The sequence below is a fragment of the Erinaceus europaeus genome, chromosome 3, assembly GCF_950295315.1.
Source record: "Erinaceus europaeus chromosome 3, mEriEur2.1, whole genome shotgun sequence".
NCBI lineage: Eukaryota > Metazoa > Chordata > Mammalia > Eulipotyphla > Erinaceidae > Erinaceus > Erinaceus europaeus.
The window spans coordinates 93,281,380-93,300,160 of record NC_080164.1 but is presented as its reverse complement, the minus strand read 5'-3'; the positions used below and the strand labels follow the sequence as shown (position 1 = coordinate 93,300,160).

Sequence of the window (18,781 nt, the reverse complement as noted above, 5' to 3'; positions counted from 1 at the left end):
GACATAGATTAGAAGATAGTGCACTACTTTGAAAACAGAACATGGACATAACTGTTAAGTGAGTAATGAGGTTTTGGAATTGTAATGGATAGAAGTGCTTTATGAAAAGCTAGAAAGACATGTATAATTAAGCAGTTTTTTTTAAGTTTTTTTTTTAATCTTTATATATTTGATAGAGACAGCCAGAAATCGAGAGCAAAGGGGAAGATAGGGAGAGGGACAGAGACACCTGCAGACCTGCTTCACCACTTGTAAGCTTTCCCCCTGCAGATAGGGACAGGGGACTTGAACCTGGGCCTATTGGTATAGTAACATGTGTGCTCAACCAGGTGCACCACCACCTGGTCCTAATCAAGCAGTTCTGAAGGAGACCTTTCCTCCTCTTGGATTTCATTTTGTTTTGTTTTGGAAATATAAAAAAGGTGAGTAGCAGTTACAGGTACTATGCTGGTCTGTGCTGTCAAGAGTCTCTCTAGCTTATTTTCACATGCAGGTGGAGATCCCATGACTACTACCAGCTAGAAACCTTGGCAACATGCTGACTCTTTTTGAATTTTGGGAACATGTGGAATAAAAACCTACACTGAGAATCCCAGTTCAAGTCCTTGGCTCCACCTGCAGGGGAGTAACTTTACAAGCAGTGAAGCAGGTCTGCAGGTGTCTGTCTTTCTCTCTCCCTCTCTGTTTCCCCTCCTCTCTCAATTTCTTTCTGTCCTGTCCAACAGCAATGACAACAACAACGGGGGTAACAACAAGGGCAATAAAAAATGGGAAAAATGGCTTCCAGGAGCAGTGGATTTGTAGTGCAGGCACCTAGCCCCAGAAATAACCCTGGAGGTTAAAAAAACAAACAAACAAACAAACAAAACCTACATTGATCCTCATTTTTCTCTAATCATTTATTCTCCAGGGATTGTTTCATAGATGCCTTTTTTTAGCAGGAATAGACAGATTTCAAAAAGAGGCTTACCCTATTATTTCTTCATGGCTTTCTGTCTACACAGGAATCTGAGAAAAATTACTGTTAACTTACTGTTGAAACAAAAGTTCCCAGGTAAAGAAGAAAATAAGGACAAGAAATATGCTAGACAAATCACAGGTAGCCAATGAACTTCAGATATTTTGTCATCTTAAGAGAAGTAATTTTGGTGTTTTTAGGCTACCATTTCCTAAAATTTGTTCCTTAAGGACTTTTTAGTTACCACTATAAGTATAAATTTGATATAGTAGCTTTTCTCCAATGAAACACTATATTATCTTGGTGCTGTATCACCACCCACTACTTCCAACTTCCATTTTCTCTAACTTGTTGAGCATTTTCTTTTCTTTTCTTTCTTTTTTTTTGCCTTCAGGGTTATCACTGGGGCTTGGTGCCAGCACAACAAATCCACTGCTCCTGGAGGCCATTTTTTCCTTTTCCTTTTTAATTTATTTTTACATTTTATTGGATAGGGCAGAGAGAAATTGAGAGAGGAGGGGGGAACAGAGAGGGAGAAATAAAGATAGACAATCTACAGACATGCTTCACCACTTGTGAGGTGTTCCCGCTGCAGATAGGGAATGGGGGCTTCAACTGGGGCTCTTGCACTGTTATTATGTGAGCTCAGCTGGGTGTGCTACTGCCCAGCTCCCCTTGTTGAGCATTTCCCTTATCTCTTTTTAGCATTCTGTTCTTTTATGACCTCCATCTGTCCGGTCAGCAAGTGGGATCAGGTATCTGTTGTACCTCCAAAATAAATCTGATATTTGATCATTTCTTGGATTTAACATAAAGACCACTATCCCTTTTGTTGGGGGGGGCAGCACTGGGGTCTTGCCTATACATGATTTGATCACTCCATGATGCATTGTCATTCACACAGAAATAGGAACAGAGAAATGGAGAGACAATAGCACTAGTGCTTCCTCCAGTGTGGTGCAGAGCTTAAACCTGGGACAAACTTGGCAAGAAGTCTTCCATATCTGGTGATCTATCTCTCTGGTGAACAATCCTTTCCTTTATATGGCTCTCTATAGTACATTCCAAAGAGTTTTATTTCTTTTCTTTCTCTCTACTCTTTCTAGAACAAGTTAGTTATATTAAAGTGTGTGCACGCATGTGTGTGTGTGTATGTGTGTGTGTGTGTGTGTGTGTGTGTGTGTGATCCCATTATCAAACTTATTAATGGCTTTTGGTTACAACTGTGACAAAAGTCAAATCTTTTCCATAACTTGCAAGATATTTAAAAAAGTCATCTGTTCACCTCTAATAATGAAATGGCACTACCAATATGTCTCAGTTATAGTAAAAAGCAAAGTAGGGTCTTAAAATATAGTTTAATTTCATCTATTTCAATTAAACACACAACTACTATTTATAGCACTCTCCTAAAAACTCATGGAAGGGAATAAAATTAATCACAAGTTTCAAAGAATGACCTATACCAGGCAATATATTTTATGTCTTTGTAAAAACACTATTTAATACAAGGAATCTTGTTTAAGAGATGAAAAACACAGTTACTAGGTCACAGTTACTAGCTCATCCTGTTTCAGGTAAGTGTGAGAACTTAACCTTTGTCTTTATGATGGCTAGGTCTACTCCATTGTTATCAGTGTTTCCCTCTTCTTTCCTTCTTCCTTCCTTTATTCCTTCTGTCCTTCCACCTTTCTTTCTGTCTTCTCATCTTTCTTTGTTTCTTTCTTATTGCCAACAGGGTTATCACTGGGGCTCTGTGCCAGCAGTAGGAATCCACCACTCTCAGAAGCCATTGCTTATTCTTTTTTTTTTTGCTTCTTCCTATGTTATTAGACAGGACAAAGGGAAATTGAGAGGGGGAGGGGAGATAGAAAGGAAGAGAGAAAGAGAAACACCTGCAGACCTGCTACGCCACTTGTGAAGCATCCTCCATACAGTTGGGGAGCATGAGCTCAAACATGGGTCCTGAGGTACAATCCCTGAGATACGCTGGGTGTACCACCACCCGGCCCTCAATACCAGTGATTTTCAATGTAAACCTTATAGTTCCTAGCAATTGTCAAGGATACCCTTGGCAACTTTAAATATTTAATCCAAGGGAAGCAGGGCCAAGATGGCCAGCATCAACAACACAGCCACAATTCATGAAGAATGATGCATTGAAACAGACTTTCTACAGCACAGGACAAAATGTCAGCATCCAGGTGGTAGGAATAAAGAAAGGTGCCATTTCCCAAGAGAATAAAATCTCCCCTATGTGACAATAAACCACAATGGAAAGAGATATATAAATTATAGATTTTAATCTAGTGAGATTGGGCATGCTGTACTGAAATTCTACCATTCAACCCTATTCCTACAACTCCATGGCTAATCAAAATGCAAAACAGAAAGCTGTAAAGGAGGAGAGACAAAGAGGCTGTGTGGTGGCGCAGCAGGTTAAGTGCACATGGCACAAAACACAAAGCACAAGGACCAGCATAAGGATCCCAGTTGGAAGCAAGAAGCAGGTCTTAGGTGTCTATCTTTCTCTCCTGCTCTCTGTCTTCCCCTCTTCTTTCAATTTCTCTCTCTGTCCTATCCAACAACAATGACAGCAATAACAAGGGCAACAAAAAGGAAAAAAAATAGCCTCCAGGAGCAGTGGACTCATACTGCAGGCATGGAGTCCCAGCGAAAAGCCTGGGGGCAAAAGAAAAGGAGAGATGAGTCATGGGGACATCTTCCCTGACAACTCTCAGTAGGTAGTCCAAATTCTAGAAGTAAATGTCATATTGAAGTTCAGTTTCCTTGTATTCAAAGAAGACCCTTCCTCTAGCTAGCTCAAACCCTGCCAGGTGTGGTACTCTATGCCTACAAGTCTAGAGCAATATGAAATGGAAAATAAAAGCTATAAAATATGAGGATGGGGAGTTTTAGCAAAAGCTCTCTGAAATATGCAGTACTTTGCCAGAGCTCCAGAGGATGCCATATTGGAATTCAATTTTCATAATAGCAGATCCAGGAGGTGATTTCCACCTAATGTCTGCCAAACTCTGAGCCTTGAAAGACACAGAGCATGTGCAACTACTTAGATGGAGGCCCCAGCTGCATATTAGACCTGAACCCCAGTCTACAGCACATTACAGGCTGCTGAGCACTAATACTCCTGAGTTTCTGGTTAACACCCAGTTCAAATACAGATTTCTGGATGTAGGTCTTCACAGAATATCAAATACAATGAGAATACAATCACTAACACCATTGGACCAAGACAGCAACCATAAGTAGAAAGGACTGGGAGGGTATATTCAAAGTTTTGAATGGCAAAGGCCATTCAATTATTTATTTTTTAAAAATCTTTTTATTTATTACTGGATAGAGACAAGAGAGAAATTGAGAGGGGAGGGAGAGACAGAGAGAGGGAAAGAGACAGGGAGACACCTGCAGCCCTGCTTTATCACTCATGAAACTTTTCCATTGCAGGTGGGAACCAGGGGCTTGAACCCAGGGCCTTGTGCACTGTAACATGTGCATTTAACCAGGTGTACTACTGCCTGGCCCTTTCTCAAGGAGCTTCTATCCAAATACATTATCATTCAAGTTTTAAAAAGTGATGAAGAGCTTTTCCAGACAAACAATAGCTAAACAAATTCATTACCACCAAACCAGTACTATAAAAAATTAACTAAGGAGATTTATAGAAAAGGAAAAATAGAGAATAAGCTCACCTATAGAGGGTACATAAAGAAACAAAGCAAGGAGAACAAGAAAAGTCAGATAAGTGAGCAAGGCTCTGAATCAGAGCTAACGGGGAAGGAAGGAGGATTGGACTTGCAAAGGTGGAGAAGACCCCACTGGACTTTGGCAGGTGACTAGTATCGGGTGGTCGTGTGGCATAGTAAAATATTTTGAAGAGCTGTGAAATACTTCAAAACATTTATTGTTTTGTCTCCCAGGCTACCTAAAAACAAGTAAGAGGTAAATAAAAGAAAATTGAAAGACTTAATACAAATATGTAAGTAGTATGCTAATTCTATAGGCATAAGCTAGCAGGATTCGCTTATTGATGTTTACGTTGTGCTTACCCATAACCTAGTTAATAGTTATTGAATTACTAAAATTTAGTTTTCAGAGACTAAAATTAGTACTTAATAGAGTTTACTGAGATTCTAATTCAATAGCCTAATGAGGAACTTGGCTGCTGCCCAACACCTAGGAGTAATGTTAACAGCACCTTCTGCATGAACACATGCAGATATCTCAAACTGCCAGAATTCTGGAGGGAGATTTTTTATCATAGCATATTGGTCACCAAGGCAAATAAAGAAGTGCTTTTTTAGTACTGATATTCCTGCTTTAAATTATGACTTCAATTTGTTTAAACTATTTATTTTCATTTTAACCTATTAAAGACACTTTGTCTAACATAACCCTGTGTAATGATGCATATTTGAATCAAAACAGTTTATAACTCATAACTTACTAATGCTAGACTATAAGACATCTAGACAGAACCACAAATATGTACCATTCTGAATCGTATTACAAAGAAAAATGAATACATACAGGTCCCACTGTTTTAATGGTCTTTTATAGTATTGTTTCACTGTTAGCAAGAGTATTTTGATTTTATGTTTTTCTGTAATAGAGTGGGTCATGAGAATTTGTGGCTAAAAGATAACTGAGAACTTTGATTGAAAGTTCACAACTCGTCTACGGCCATACCACCCTGAACACGCCCGTTCACAACTACTTTCTTTGCTCTGTGTATATTAACCCATTATGTACGAGAGTCAGGGTCAGAAGACAGGGCAGAGATATTATATGCAACCACATGTAAAGTGTTCAGATATAGCCCATGCAGACCAAACATGCCAGCATTACAAATGTTAATGTTGCGGTCGGGCAGTGGCACACCTGGTTTAGTGCACATGCAAGAGAAAAGCTTTGCGAGTGGTGAAGCAGGGCTGCAGGTGTCTCTCACCCTTCTTATCACACCCTACCCTCTCGATTTCTACTTGTCTCTATGCAATAAATAAATAAACATTTAAAAAATTAAAATAAAAAACATGTTAATGTCCAGAAACTATAAGACTCTCTGAAGTAAAACAACAGTCTGTTTTTTGCTCAGGGAAATTCAATGAAAGTTTCTACATGTGATATATTCACCTCCTTAAGTTTTGAATTTTAGGTCAAAGTTGTTAAGGAATGTGGTCTTACAAAGGCTCTAGAGGGGGAAATGAAAGATACTGACTCCACTATTAATTCATTGATTCTCTTTGAGGAACAGCGAATTCCAGGTCACATCTTCCCCTGAAAATAATCACAGAGCTCCAACAGCTGCTATGTGACATCCCTATTCCTCATCCTCATAACTCCAGCTTTCTGGAGTCAGGTAACAAAGGTCACTGTTTTGCCTCATTCTGCACTCTGTGGCAGCAAGCATGAGAAAAGTCTTATTGCTGTATTTTATCATTTCCTTTGCTTATTTAATGCAGGGAAGGGAATGAATGCACTTAAGGCTACTTGCACAAATTTCTACTCTTTATTATTTTGACAAACATAATGAGAAAAGAGGTAGAGAGGAAAGTTACACCACAACACTGCCTCACTGTCTGTGGAGGCCCCACCTACACTAACACACTCATCCAGGGAGTGAGTCCCTATATGATCCAGGAGTTGAACCCACAGCCTCATTCACGCTTATGTGTGAGCTGTATTAAGTGACTCCTCTTCCAACCCTTCATTTCGTAGTTACAGTTCAAAAGAGATGATAAAATGAGCCAGACAAAATAAAATACTGAAGTGGCAAATAGTAGCACTGTTCTCAACCCAACCTTGTGTGTGTGTATACACGTGCTTGCATGCATGAATGTTTTCCAACAGAAACACATAAATGTTGATTTATCTACCTTCACTAAAGTAAAGTGATCATTCTTTAATATTTTTAAAAAATAATTTATTTATTTATTCCCTTTTGTTGCCCTTTGTTGTTTTATTGTTGTACTTATTGTTATTGATGTCATTGTTGTTGGATAGAACAGAGAGAAATGGAGAGAGGAGGGGAAAACAGAGAGGGGCAGACTTGTTTCACTGCCTATGAAGTGACTCCCCTGCAAGTGGAAAGTGGGGGGCTGTAACCAGGATACTTGCGCTGGTCCTTGCGCTTTGTGCCACCTGTGCGTAACCTGCTGAGCTACCACCTGGCTCCCCATTCTTTAATCTTTTAAGGGTTTCTGGTCATTGTAGTGAAGAATAAGTTAAAAGTGTTAATAAGAATAAGTCATATTTATTGACTCCTGCTAATGGGAAGTATACTCTGCTAAGTGACTTCCCTATATTCTCTCTCTCTCTCTTTTTCCCCTTTGTTGCCCTTATTGTTTTATTGTTGTTGTTACTGATGTCATCATTGTTGGACAAGCCAGAGAGAAATGGAAAGAGGAGGGGAAGACAGAGAAGCAACTCCCCTGCAGGTGGGGTGCCGGGGCTTGAACCGGGATCCTTACACCACCTATATTCTCTTTTTAAATATTAATAATGCTAATAATATGATCCTGAGTCTATACTCACAGAGGGATAAAGAATAGGAACGCTTTCATGAGAGGGAATGGGATACAGAGTTCTAGTGGTGGCAATTGTGTGGAAATGTACCCCTCTTATCCTATGGTCTCGTCAATATATCTATTTTATAAATAAATAAAAATGTTAGAAAATAATGATGCTAATAATGACCCTGAGTAGTAAAGAACTGTCACTGAATCCATGTTATAGATGTGGACACTAAAGCTTACCAAAATATACATTTAATGATGGCATTTCTTTATCAAGACACAAACTTTTACTATTTTCTATATGATAAGTATAGCCAGAACTGTGCCATAGCTCTTTTAAGAATTTCTGTGATATATGTCAGCATGAACAGTAGACAACTCAGTATGGATCAAACACTTAGTCGTTAAACCAGAATCCACAAAATATATAGAATAAAAGATTGACAGAACACTACATGATGTCTGCTTTGGAAATTTACTTAGAGATTCAAGCCCAACAGCAAAGAAAACAAAAGTAAAAATCAACCAATGGAACTATATCAAACTGAAAACCTTCAGCAAAGTGAAAGAAACCATCACCAAAACAAAAAGTCACTATATGGCATGGAAGAAGATATTCATACATAACAGAACAGATAAAAAGCTAATAATAAAAACATATAAAGAATTTGCAAAATTCAACAATGAAAAACAACTAAACTAACAAATGGGTGAAAAAACAGAACAGACTCTTCAACAGAGAAGATATTCAGAAGCCAACAGGCTATGAACAAATGTTAAATATCACTGATTATCAGAATAATGCAAATCAAGACAACAATGAAATACTACTTCACCCCTGAGAGAATGACCTGTACCAACAAAACAGAAAATGACAAGTGTTGGAGAAGTTGTGGAGAAAGAGGGACTCAGTTACACTGCTGGAAATGCAAACTGATACCCCTTTGGAAGATGGTATGGAGAGTCCTTAAACAAATAAAAATGGAATTACCTTATGATCCAACAGTACCACTTCATGTATCCAAAGGACATAGAAAAAAGTGGAAGCAGCCTAACAGCTCATTGACAGGTGACTGGATAAGGAAATTATGATATAGGGGACCGGGCGGTAGCACACTGGGTTAAGTGCACATGGTATCAAATACAAGGACCCATGCAAGGACCCTGGTTAGAGTTGCCAGCTTCCATCTGCAGGGAAAGGTAGTGAAGCAGGTCTGCAGGCGTCTATCTTTCTCTCTCCCTGTCTTCCCTTCCTTTCTCAATTTTTCTTTGTCCTATCCAACAACAACAACAATAACAACAAAAATGGAAAAAGATGACCTTTCTGATCCCCAGTGATAACCCTGGAGGAAAAAATACATATATGTGTGTGTATGCATCTGTACATATATCCTTTGTGTAATAATATTATGTAATAAAAAAAAAAGTTAATATGTTGTCCGGGAGGTGGCACAGTGATAAATCTTCGGACTCTCAAGCATGAGGTCCCGAGTTTGATCCCCGACAGCACATGTGCCAGAGTGATATCTGGTTCTTTACATCTCCTCTTATCTTTCTCATAAATAAATAAAATCTTTTTAAAAAAACATTGTGTCCTTTGGGACAAAATAGATGAGCTGGAGGTGATTATGCTTAGCAAAATAAATTAAGAGATGAAAGACAATTACTGAATGGTTTCACTAATATGTGGGATCTAAAGATCTGATAGACATGAATTTGCAAAAAACAAACAAAGACCAGAAGCAAACTGTTTCTAAGACTTTTTGGTTATGGTGGTTATTCTTTGGAGTATGGGGCCAAAAAACTTTGATTGTGATTGTGAGTTAGAACTATATACTCTGTAATCTTAGAATCTTTGCCCACTATTAGTCACAAAGAAAAAGAGCAAAGAAAAGTAAAAGGACAGAAACAATAAGTGCTAATAATGATGTAGAGAGAAAATAAGTATCTTAAACTGCTGGTGGGAATGTAAATTGGTCCTGCTCCTGTGAAAAGCAGTTTGCAGATTCCTCAAAACACTAAACTTGGATCTATCATACTATTCCCCAATTTCTCCTAGGTATCTACCCAATGAACACACACACACACACACACACACACACACAAAACACTTATCTGAAGAGCTCTATGTGCATGGCAGCAGTTTGTAATAGCTAAAACATGAAAATAATCCAAGTAAATGTTAAATATCAGATGGGTGTGGTCAGAGAAGGGTGGCATATAAAGATGAAGAAACATTAGGCAGTTTTAGGAAATGAAAAAAAGTCCTTTGCTAAATCACATTGGAATCAGAGGGAATTATGCTGAGTGAAATAGGTCAGAGGCAGAAGGAAGACTACCTGACAGTTTGATGGAGTGTGAGACATAATGACATCTATCTTGGGGAAATGTGAATATGTAGCCTTGTGACAACTGCCCTGTAAATCAGTATTCCCTCAGTAAACAGACACAGCTTCATATAACATTCCTCATCTACAACTGTTTTTGACTACTGTCAGTAAGGAGGGGAGACACAAAGGTAGCCAGCTATGCTTATAGTGGTATAGGTGGAAGAAATTATCTTTTTCTGTAAGAGCTTTTGTACTTTTGCTGGTGTCCTTGACTGAATTCCATATACGTCTATAAAAGCAAACACGTCTATGTATAGAAGGTGAAAAAAATTCTTACTGACATCAACCAATTATCAAAAAAGTTAAGATTATAAGTCAAACCCTTCAATATTCTTAAAACATAGTTTTACATACTTTAAATGAGATATTACAAATATGTAAATAATGTGATGACATGCTGGGTCCTTTAATGTAGAAAAATATTGAACATTTTTGGATTTTTAAATAATATACACAAACAAAATGTAATGATTACATATTAAGAGACTGTGGCGTTCTCGGGTTCATAGACTACTCAGCTGAGTTCCTTCTTTAAATTGGTCTGATTTATTGGCAAGTTTCACCAACATGTTGATGCAAACACATACAACAAATCTGCAGTTTAAGTCTCCACTGGGGCCATCTTTTAAAAAAAATAGATTTAAACACCATAAAATTTTTATTTCTTTGTTTATTCCAGTTTTATCTACCTATATAAAGTTTCTAGCTACTGTTACTCATTATCTTAGTATTCTTATTATCTTCTCTTGAGCAAGTACATTTAGTAAATCAGTTGAATGAAAAGTTCATAGCATTTTAATGCAGTGTTATTCTAGCATTGGGATACTACTTAAATGAAAAGTTAAAATTATGTTAATCAAGAAGGAAAGAGAATAAATAATAAAAAACGTATCTATGTGAATCTTACATAGAATTTTGCAAGACCTTAGACACACAATAGTGGTATGCAAATTATTTATTATAACGTATTAAACTGAGAAGGAATTTCTGATATGACTAACTACACTTACTGAAAAGACATGTCCAGCAGAGATTTCTATTTGTAGGACTGTGATCATTGGAAATGATGAGAACTGTCTTTGGGCAGGATTTACTTATAATCCAGGTGGCTCAGATATAGAATTGTTTTCTAAACTGGTGACTTCCTCTGATTTTTTTTCTATAATCATTTCTAGAGTTCTACTACATCTTTCTTGGAAGTATAAAAGTGATATGATATTCAATTATCAGCTTAATGTTGAGGCTAACAGACACTGAGTTGCAGATATTTCTATTATTGATGGGAGGGGTAGGAGAGGAGGTGTACAAGCACACACATGAAATAAACTTTATTTTCTATTCAGCTGGAATAAATTGCGGCATGTCTGGGCAGATATATATATGACTAGTTTCAGGACTGATCTGAGCTATAATAGATTTTTAAAGACACAATTCAAACAGATAATACGCTTGACTATTCTGTCTTCTCTGTTTCTCTGTTTTCACCTAAATTGCAAATGGAGGGTTCATCATTTTTTAAGAAAATAAGAAGCACATGTGAATTCAAGGAGAGACAAAAAGGTGGCTTGTAAGTATACCTAGGTTGACAGAGGAAAAACATCAGGAAATATTCCCAAACTTTAGCATGGTATCCTGTTTTGGGAGAATAGGTTATATTCCTCTTAGATCTCTTTCAATTTTCCCACTCAATACTTTCAAATTTCCAAGTATTTTCTAGCAATGTTAAGAAGGCATCCTTCTTCTTTATTCCATATTCACCTGTTACCTTAGGAAGCATCTTACTTTTTCTTCTTGGGTTCTCCCTATGACACTGATTACTAAATCTGGTTTAAAAAATATTTAGGCATACTTCAGTCAGTTCCTGATATTTTTTTCTTGAGAGAGGTAGCAGGGAGCACAGGTCCTTATTCTGCTCCTTCATGGGCTGTTTCACAGGGGTTTCTTGTCCAGGGCCAGGAGAGAGGGGGGAGGGAAGAAAGAGAGAGAGAGAGAGAGAGAGAGAGAGACAGAGAGAATGTGTGTGTAAGGCTTGCTTCATCAGGTGCTCAAACCCCAGTCACCCATGGCAAAGCAGAAATACTACACAAGAGAGCCATTTGACAACCCTGTTTATATATTCTTGAAAAAAAAAAAAACTTGCACCCTGGATGTATTTTTACTACTTCAAATCTTTGCAGCTAAGTAACCAGAACACTAGTTAAATTAATAATCATCCTCATAAGAATAGTATTACTAAAGACATTTAATTTTTAATAAATATTGTAATGATGGGATTCTGACTTCTGCTGAAACTTGACACCAGTACTCTGTATAAGGTTGTGATTACCAGTAATTTGACTTTCTCACTGATGACAGAAGGAAGAAAAGATGCTTGAGGGTTTTATATAGACTAAAAAAAAACTCTTAAAATTTATTTAATTCCAAAGGACGGAAACAGCCTAAATGCCCATCCACAGATGACTGTCTAAAGAAGTTAAGGAATATTCCATGGAATACTACTATGCAGTCAAAGGAGATGATATTGCGTCCTTTGGGACAAAGTGGATGGAATTGGAGGTGACTATGCTTAGCGGATAAGATATGAAAGACAACTGCCAGATGGTTTTACTCATATGTAAACAACAACAACAACGACAACAAAAACAGAAGCAAGAAAACTGTAAGACTTGCAAGAACTATGGTGGTTACCTTTGGAAGGTGGGAGGGTGGGAATACAGAACTCTGGTGGTAGGTGTGGTATGAAACTATACATTGTAATCTTGCAAGCTTGTAACAAACTATTTATAATAATTTTAAAATACATATTTTTAACATATTTTTATATATTTCTTCTCCCCACTTTTTAATCTTTGAAATGTTTCAGTACTTCTGCTAAGAATCTGAATGTGTAACAAGTGCTATGGGGGAGGGATGGTTCAGAAATTTGATATATGTAAACAGAACAAAGTAAAACCATATTTAGATTTTTTTTGTTGTGAAAATGGACATGAATAATTAAAAGACTGGCAAAACTTAAATATTAACAGCCAAGGCCAAAAAGCATTGATACCTGAACAATGGGAATCTCACTAATGCTGTTGCAGAACACTTCTGCTGCTTATGGTTCAGGTAAAGCAGCATTAAGTAACTTCCACTAGGCTAAACTAAAATAAAAATCATAGTCTTTCAATACCAACAAATTGTCTAGAACTTTCAGATCATGAGAAATGGACCTGCTATAAGATTTGGTAGTTCTAATAAATACTCATCTAAACAACACAATATATGTCCAAGGAGATCTATGCAAATAGCGCTATTTGTAATAGCCCAATTTTGGAAACGACTCAGATGCCCAATGAGTAATTAAGAAAGTTGTGCTACATTTACATGAATGGAATACTACTAAGCTGTTAAAAATGAAAAAGTCATCTGCTTTGCCTCATCTTATATAGATCTTAAAAGAGTCGTTTTAAGTCAGATAAACCAGAATGAGGACATACAGCACATGATCTCATTTACAAGTGGAACTCAAAAGACAGAAAAGAAGGGGAAACAAAAGTTGAAAGGTGGACTGGGAATGGCTTACTGCACAAAAGCAAAGGACTCTGGGGAGGGAGGAAAAGGGTGGAAAGTGGCGGGCCTGGCACATGATGGGAGAGAAGGATCTAAGTTGGAAGTAGGAGTGGTGTGCAGAAAACTATCACAGGAAGATGAGAAGTTATACACATGTGTCAATAACTGTACTGTAAATCACTATTCCTCCAATAAGATGATTACAAAAATAAAAAAAGCTTCTAATATTAAGAGAACCAATAGTTGTGATACATGTGTAGAGATGCATAATGAAGTACTGTACAACTAAGAAGTACTGAGATTGTCTATCTTCTCCCACTCTGGATGCCTCTTGATGGAATAATGTTGAGACATAAATCACAATGGTGAAGCACAAGTACTGAATGAACACACTCATAGGAAGAACTTAAGAAACAAACAGAAGGAAAATATAGAATACAATTTAGACTAGCCATACTCTACTGCAGCAGAGTCAAGTACTCTAAAGGTAGTGGGAAAGAAGAGGTTCAGAGAGTGCTGGGTAGCCACTACACAGTGGTGGATGGAGATGTCAACAGGTGCCGAATGTGGTATATAGACATCTACCAAGAAGAGATAAAAAACTATAAACGTGGGACCAAAACTGTGTTTTAAAAAATATTTTATTTATTTATTTTTATGGGATAGATGCTGGCCAGGCTTCCCTGGACTGAAGACCCCACCAATGTGTCCTGGAGCTCTGCTTCCCCAGAGACCCACCCTACTAGGGAAAGAGAGAGGCAGACTGGGAGTATGGACCGACCAGTCAACGTCCATGTTCAGCGGGGAAGCAATTACAGCTAGACCTTCCACCATCTGCAACCCACAACGACCCTGGGTCCATGCTCCCAGAGGGACAGAGAATGGGAAAGCTATCAGGGGAAGGGATGGGATATGGAGATTGGGTGGTGGGAATTGTGTGGAGTTGTACCCTCCTACCCTATGATTTTGTTAATTTATCCTTTCTTAAATAAAAAATAAATTAAAAAAATTATAAACTAAAAAAAAAGAGAAACAGAAAAATCAAGAAGGAAGGGGAGAGATAGAGGTAGAGAGATGGAGAGAGAGAGAGAGAGAGACACTTGCAGCCCTGCTTCACCACTTGTAAAGCTTCCCCCTGCAGGTGGGGACCAGGGGCTTGAACCTGGATCCTTGCATATTGTAATATGTGTACTTACACTGGTGTGCCACTACCTGGCCCCTGACAAAAAAATGTCTTAAGTCAGCACTTCCCTGAATAAAGTAATTTAAAAGGATCCTTTTCTCCAATGACCAGATGTACAGAGTGGAATCTGAATGGGACAGGTCTTGCTATACATAGCTCATTTCTTTATCCTTCCATACATCTCATTGATATTCCATTGTTCATCAAATCTATTAGAAAACTGCTAAGGCTTAATCTTGGATGGACCTTGAAAAATTCATGTTAAGTGAAATAAGTCAGAAACAGAAGGATGAATAAGGGATGATCTCACTCTGAGGCAGAAGTTGAAAAACAAGATCAGAAGAAAAAACACAGCAGAACCTGAACTGGAATTGGCATGTTGCACCAAAGTAAATGACTTTGGGATGGGTGGGGGAGAGTACAGGTCCAAAAAGTATGACAGAGGACCTAGTGGGGGTTGTATTGTTATGGAAAACTGGGAAATGTTATGCAGTACAAACTACTGTATTTACTGTCAAATGTAAAACGTTAATTCCCCAATAAAGAAATTAAAAAAAAAAAAAAAGAAAAGAAAACTGCTAAGGCTTAACTATTTGCTTGAGTCCTCTCTCTTTCATATTAAAACACCTGACTGTGCTTTTTTTTTTCTCTGTTATTCACCTGCTTTAGTTACAGGATTTTTATAGTTGAGAACTTAAAACAGATTGAGGAAAAAAAAGGAATGTTTTTCTTCCAAAATAAGAGTGAACAAGTGAAGATTTTGATGAAAATGTATGTACTTATCAAGACAGTTTATTAAAATTCTGGAATTCTGAAATGTAAAATTGTGTATCATGAGAAAAGAACAGTGTTTTGCAAAGGAAGAAGTGTATGTTTCATAAAAATTTCTAAAAACCGAAGAAACAAATATATTTCTTCAGAATGTGGATGGTAGGTATCTAATTGAATATTTATACATACTACTGCATAATCACCTCTAAATATTGTGATACGATCCTAATTATGACATACTAAATTAATCAACATAATACTTAAAATTTTTCTCCCATGCCTTTAAAATATATATTTTGTCTTGTTAAAATAGCACTTTTGCATTTGTATTACTCTTCCAGTTACATCTTTTATATGAAGTTTGATAGGATATTTTCAATAAGAAACTTTATACTGCTAAAAGGTAAATAATTTTTGTATTCATTTTTAGGTGGAAAGACTTGCTGGTAGACTTACTTTTTAAAATTTTCCCTTTTGTTGTCCTTGTTGTTTTACTGTTGTAATTATTATTGTTGTTGATGATGTCATCATTGTTGGATAAGACAGAGAGAAATAGAGAGAGGAGTGGAAGACAGAGAGGGGGAGAGAAAGAGAGACACCTACAAACCTACTTCACCGCCTGTGGAGCAACTCCCCTGCAGGTGGGGAGCCAGGGCTTGAACCTGGATCCTTGAGCAGGTCCTTGTGCTTTGTGCCACATGTGCTTAACCTGCTGCATTACCATCCAACCTCCGGCAGACTTAATCTATGCATATTTAAATCAAATATCTGTATTGATAATGGTCTGAAAAATCACTGCTAAGGAAAAAATAATAGCAGTCAGAAAATAAGATTCTGACTTTTGCCTGGAACTTGATATCAGCTCTCTGTAAAGGGTGTGATGACCAGGAATTTGACTTTTTCTCATTGAGGGAGGGAAGAAAATATGCTTGAAGGGCTTATACATAGATTAAAAAAAAAAAAAACTTAAAATTCCTTTAAACTCAAGAATTTTCATTATCCTATTTCTTCCACAGCATGAGGGTGGGCACCTCCAAATGGACACTAGATTAAATAGAGGCCAGCGGGCTTCTACCAAAACCTTTTATCTAATGCCAGACAAAAGGCAAAAGCATATGCTAAGATGAAGTAATACATTCTGACTGGTGCCATCTTGGAACAGATAAGGTCCCACAAAGCCCTATGCATGGTATTTTATTTCCTTACAAAAAATAAATTAATAAAAATTATTTAAAATGATATAGGGGCTGGCAGCCCACCTGTAGAGTGTGTACCGTGCCATGCTCCTTGCCAACTCAAACTCTGACCCCACTTGGGGGTACCATAGCACAGAAGGAAGCCCTGATGCTGTGATGTCTCTCCCTCTGTCTCTGTATCTCATACTTTGAAATAGAAAAGAATAAAAAAGTAAGTCATGGACTGGTGAAATCACATATGCACAAGATCCTAGTACCACAAAAATAAATAAATTAGAATTTTTAAAAATTATTTAAAAAATTACTTAGAACAAAACCAGAACATTTTCATTTCTGATTTTTTAAATGATTTTTTCTTTCTTTCTTTCTTTCTTTCTTTTTTTTTTACAGTGAGAGAGAGAGAGAGAGAGAAAGAGAAATAGAACAAAGACCTGAGCTATGGTATAAAATGTTATTAGGAATTGAACCATGGTCACCAGGGCAGCAAATCAGCCATGATCTTTTCACTTCCTAGAGACCTTTGCTCAGTTTATTTGTTTCTAGGATGGTGACTTTTCTTTCCCTCCTTGCTGTTGGGTGAGGGAGGACAAGAATCTGGTATAGTGAACTGGAGGTTTGACATAGGATGCTGCTCAACCTTGGGCATGCTTAGAACAACAGTTTTTCATCCTGATTGTATTTGTGGAAAACAATAACCCTGAAGAACTCAAACCAGCATCGCTTATCTTCTTTTATCTATTGTTCTGTTTGGATGATAAAATTAATCTGCCGCTGAAGAAAATGAAAGCACATTTACTGGAGTTAACAACAGGTCAAAGTTAATGTCTTCATTTATTTATGTTTCATAATCTAATATATTAGCCATTAATTTAAAGAAGTATAGCTACAAGAGAAACTGTTTTATGGGAGACTTGCTATTTATTGTATTAACCACCACTGCTTTCAGCTTTTTATATAAAAACATTTATAATTAAATGACAAGAAGTAATGAGCTGTTTCTAGTGATAAAAATCAGCTGCCAGTCAAATAAATGTGAATAAGGACCTAGTGAAAACATGGACCAAGAACAAAAATTGAATAAAGGGCTCTTGGGGATGCTTTGGAACAATAAGCAGTAAAGATGGATTTCTAATGCTCAAGTGCCCCCTGCTGGGAGATTTTAGAAGTGGTATCTACCACAGAGCAAATCAGTCAACCTCTTTGGATAGGACACAGGAAATGGGGCATTACGTTTTGGATAAAATGAAGCAATTCAATGGAAGATATATGCTCATATTGTCTTCACCGATTGTTTTTCTCTTACACAATTATGGTTGGAAGTGGATGAATGAGGGAAATAGGGTTATTGGAAAAACAAGGGTCTAGAAATATTAGGATTTGCTTAGCATATAAAAATGATGAAAAGAAAAATGTATCAAAAATCCTTTCCATTGTGTAAAATTAAGTAATACAGATGTGGGTAGCACTTAGTTTGAGGAATAAAACAGATATGATTTTATCCGAACAAAAGTTTCCTTTCCTGTTTATCTTTTTTTTTTTTTCTTTTTGCCTCCAGGGTTGTTGCTGGTGCTCAGTGCCTGCACCATGAATCCACTGCTCCTGGAGTCCCCCCCCTTTGTTGCCCTTGTCGTTGTAGCCTTGTTGTAGTTATTATTGTTGTTGTCGTTCGTTGTTGGATAGGATAGAGAGAAGAGGGGAAGACAGAAAGGAGGAGAGAAAGACACCTGCAGATCTGCTTCACCACCTGCTTCACCACCTCCTCTGCAGGTGGGGAGCCGGAGGCTCTAACTGGGATCCTTATGCAGAACCTTGCGCTTTGTGCCACATGCGCTTAACTGCTGTGCTACCGCCCGACCCCCTACCTGTTTATCTTTCACCAATCTTACTCTTCTATCTTGAGGCAAAAGTAAGAATCAAACAGAATTGGCAACTGGAAGATATATCTGTGACTTGTGTTAAGTAATAAAATTCAAATCAGTGCTTCAATTCATTAATCATATTCTCTTGGGAGAAAATGTCGAATGTAAAACATTAATTCCCCAATAAAGAAATTAAAAAAAAGAAGTTTTCTAAAATAATAATTGTAGGAATAATAACAATAGATATTGAAATAAATATTTTCTGTCTTTCAGTAATTTTCAGAGGTACTGTACATATATTAACTCATATATTTCCTTAAGAGGAATGCATAGCACTTA

The 18,781-nt window shown here is 37.3% G+C and overlaps 1 protein-coding gene and 1 non-coding gene across 35 annotated transcripts in view; both read right to left on the bottom strand.

The window, feature by feature from the left end:
* NRXN1 (neurexin 1) overlaps positions 1–18,781 on the bottom strand; it is a 1,383,669-nt gene that overhangs the window by 584,798 nt on the left and 780,090 nt on the right. The window lies entirely within an intron of this gene.
* On the bottom strand, positions 410–541 carry LOC132537946 (small nucleolar RNA SNORA44). Its single transcript, XR_009549349.1, has one exon. It is a non-coding gene; the product is annotated as a small nucleolar RNA SNORA44 (small nucleolar RNA).